A 4,424-nucleotide genomic window follows, 5' to 3' on the forward strand; every position below is an offset into this window, starting at 1 on the left:
GGGTTGCCAACAAAGATTAAAAACTGGAACAGTAACAGGATGGCTAAAAAAGCTGTGATGGAGGCACAGCGAAGCCAGGCATAGTAGAGTTAAGTCCATGCATCTCAGGGGCACACAGCCTGTGTTCCGTCTGGCTCTGCCTACCTAACTTTATGATCGTGAGCAGGTTACTTAATTTCTCTGTACCTCAGTTTACTCAACTATAAAATGGGAGTGTACATAGTACCTACCTCATAAGGTAGTCCTGAGAACTAAATGTATTTAAAAATAATAAGTATAATAGTGCTATATATTTTCTAGATTATGCATGTGTTAACTCAAATCAAGTGAACTTATGTATAGTGATGTGAAAACATGGTATGAAATATTGTTGAATGAAAATATAGAAGAAAAGAAATTCAGAGAGCAATAATTATAACACTGACCCATTTATATTTAACCTCCCCTGTCCCCCCAATGACTAATATGTGAGTTATAGGTTACATGGTGAGGAAGAACTTGAACTTTTTGTTTTTCAATTTGGAGAGATTATCATCCACTTCTTTAAAAATATTTATATATTTTTAAATTGACTTTTATCGAGAGAGGAAGGGAGAAAAAGAGAGAGAGAGAGAGAGAGAGAGAGAGAGAGAGAGAGAGAGAGAGAGAGAGAAAGAAAGAGAAACATTGATTGATTGCCTCCTATAGGCACTCCTAGTGATTATTAACCCACAACCTGGGTATGGGCAATCAGACCCACAACGTTTTGGTGTACCAGGTGATGCTCCAATCAACTGAGCCACAGGCCAGGGCTGTAATCCACTTCTTGATTCAGGAGTAGGTGGGCACAGAAGGACACTTTGAAGCAAATTTCCTTTTACTTTTCTCAGTAATGAAATGTAAGACCACGAGGCCTGTTTGGCACCAGGGAAGGGTATAGAAGAATCTAAGTTCCATCAAAGGTCACTTCTCCCAAGAAGCCTTGGTAAGCACAGCTGGGAAGAGGTGGGCAAACTGAATGGGATTCAGCGAGTCCTCCGAGAGGACGGGGATCTTACTGTCTTCTTCCTTTCTCAGAGTAACATGGTGAGAGCCTCTCTGTTTGCTGTGCTATCATGGTCGTGTCTGAGCTCTGTCAGCAGGAATATACACCCATGGTCCCAGAGAGGGATGTTACCCAAGGGAAGAGAAGCCTAGCTGGATGGCAAAGCCTAGAGTATGATCTAAGAGTATATGGGGATGGCCACTTCCGGCCCAGGTGTAGTAGGTCAGAAATCCATTTGGACCAGTTTCTTTGGCCCAAAGTCACACATGTGAGTATGGACAAAAATGGGTAATATTGGAGCCCACGTGTAAGGCAGGATTGTGTTTGCTTTGGGGATTCTATCAGCAAGAACATCAGACTGGCCGTAACCAGTTTGGCTCAGTGGATAGAGCGTCGGCCTGCGGACTGAAAGGTCCCAGGTTCGATTCTGGTCAAGGGCGTGTACCTTGGTTGTGGGCACATCTCCAGTAGGGAGTGTGCAGGAGGTAGCTGATCGATGTTTCTCTCTCATCGATGTTTCTAACTCTCTATCTCTCTCCCTTCCTCTCTGTAAAAAATCAATAAAATATATATTGAAAAAAAAAAAAAAAAGAACATCAGACTGCACAGGACCAGCTATCATAGTGACACCAGGGAAGTCACAGAAATCCCAGCAGGAAAGAATTCAGCTTGCCAGTTCTCTCTACTTCTGATTTTTGGCTGTAGAGTTAGGAAGCATGTGCACAAATCACCGTGCCTGAGCCAAAGCAAGCTGACTCCAACACAGCATTTCATGGGTACCTGTCCCTCCCAAATTTGCTGAAGCAGAACCTCTGGGATTGGAGCTCAGGAGTAGGAATTTTAACAAGCTCCCCAGATTATTGTGATGCTGATGAAAGTTTACAAAGCACTGATTAGTCAAGGCAGAAGTCAACAATCTCCTAGGTTTCTTGCAGCGGTGAAAGTACAGTCAATGAGAACACTCAAAAGAGCAACTTCGATGAAGCCACAAATTACCCCATGCAAACGGAGTATTGATAGTGGACTGTGATCTGGAAATCCATCAGTGCAATCTAAAGGTTTCAAAGCAGAACGATGAAGATCCCAAACAATTCATATGAAAAGAGAGCGGCCACAGAAGTAGCTAAAATATAGAAGAAATGAGAGAAGTGCAATAGCTTCATTATTCTCCATATTGCTTCCTAAATGATCTTCTCAGGCATATATGATCACTGCTGCTGTGTGCACGTTTCTAATGGTTCCTTGTAGCAGGAATAAAGGTCAGGGGGTCCAAATTTTCCAACTGAGTTTTAACACTTTAATCCTTGAGTTCCTCTTGTGAACCCTAACAAGATCTGGCCTTCAAGTTTTGCCAGAGTTAGTGCTTCGGCCGAGAACATCCTTCTCTCTCTACCAGCTTATGCTGATATTCCTTCTCTTTCCAGATAAAGCTCCAGCCTGATCTCATCTAAGAAGCCTTCTTAGATTGCTCCAGCTGATAATTACTCATTGTGCTGTAGTCTTATGGCTTGATTTTACCTCTCGATAGCTCTCCGATCAGTCTGTCAGGAGTCAGGTGATGCATGTGTGTCTGGCCTACCCACTAGGGTATAATGCTGGGAGCTCAGGGGTCCTGTTTCTTCTCCTTGACTTGCTCACCATACCTTGCAGAGCGCTTTTCATGGACAAATGGCTCAATAAAGCTATGGCATATGACTAGTTGACCAGAGATGAAATTTCCTTTAGAGAAGGAGGTGGAGTAAAAGTTGGAGAGGTAATTGGGGGCTGGGATGGGGTAACCAACAGCTTTAAAAAATTTTTAATAACCAAGTATATTAAGTTCAGTCAGTTTTATTTCACTTTGGGATACATGAAAGGTTCTTGAGCTGTTTTCCAAGATTCCTTCTATCCTTTCTAACATTGTACATCTATTTTAAAACATTTTTCTTTTTATTCATCTCCTTTTCTTTGGTGGGGGATGTCTGTTGGTTTTGAAATAGTATGAAGTTTGACAAGAGAAGAAATAGAATGAGAAGGTGACTAGCTTTCTTTTCTCTTCTCTGTTACGACCCCAGAATATGCTTCATGAAAACCCTTGCTAGCAAAGCAATGAAGTTCATTGACTAAAGCAGTGGCCTTAAATATTTCTGTGGTAACTTCGTACATACATACTATACTACTTATATACACCTCAAACAGGCTTTAGTAAAACAGCCCTTACTCTTAATTTGTGCAATGCAAGTCGGTATTTTCTATGTTACTCTGTTTTATTCCAAATAAACAAAAAGTGGACCACAACCCAGTGAATCAATTCCATGACCATAAAGAGTTGAGACCTGCAATTTGAAAAATGTAACACTTAAGAATTTATATCATAATTGCTAGGTTGCAATAATTGGCTGAGCACTCTGCCAGGTACTTTTGCTAATACTCTTATATTCATTCTATGACAAATTATTATACTCATTTTATGGATGAGGGTAGAGCCAATTGCCCAAGATCACATACCTACTACATGGCTGAGCTGAGACTTAACACCGGTAGACCAGGCTTCTGCTCTCAGCTCAGTGGCACATGCCAACTGCAGCAAAGCTCTGAATATGTTGAAGTTTTAACCTGGCAACATTCGGGGAGCATGAGACCACCAGGGTACAAAGTGCTCTATACACAACATCTTCATTTCTTCCCTGGAACTTTATTCCCGCCTTGTTCTCCCAACTCATAAGTCCCTAAGAAATGGCAAACCCTTACAATAGAACACTCAAACTGTAACAGAGAATCCAGTTTTATGACTAGAAGGAAACCTTCTAGAAGGCTGGCACTAAAACTTTGGAGTCTTCTTTAAATGAACAGAATTCCATACACATTCAGGATGAGTTTTTACGTTTTCACTTTTCCTTTTCAAAAAATCCCCTAAACTTCTAAAAGTAAGTAAATAAAAATTCCGCTTTGTTATGTGCCTAGGTCCAATAGGAAGGTTTGTTATTTTAAACACCAATCTGTTGTCATATAACTTTATTTCCAAAGTTGCTTGATTTTCTGGGTCATTGTTGGAGGAATAACTCAGTCCCATAAAACAGTCCCTTAGATGCCAAGCAGTGTGCCAAGTCATACAAAGACCTGCCCCTCACCTTTATAAAGGGAACATGTGCTAAAACAGAACATGACACAACATGACTCCATGCACACATAGAGTACAAGGTGCAGAGGTAAGACAGTGGATTGAATCATAACTCCAGGAAAGCAAGACTTTTTACTTTATTTTTAGATGTTTGGAGACAAGAGGGAAAAAAAATAAAACTGACAATCTTTCAGTTTTAGTGTCCACAGAGTTTTGTTAATTTAAGAAGACAAAAGATTTAATGCCAGCCTTCTAGAAGGTTCCCTTCTCATCATAAAACTTTCGCTGTTATAGTTTGAG

Source organism: Myotis myotis, unplaced genomic scaffold (genome assembly GCF_014108235.1).
Source record: "Myotis myotis isolate mMyoMyo1 unplaced genomic scaffold, mMyoMyo1.p scaffold_m19_p_9, whole genome shotgun sequence".
NCBI classification, from domain to species: domain Eukaryota; kingdom Metazoa; phylum Chordata; class Mammalia; order Chiroptera; family Vespertilionidae; genus Myotis; species Myotis myotis.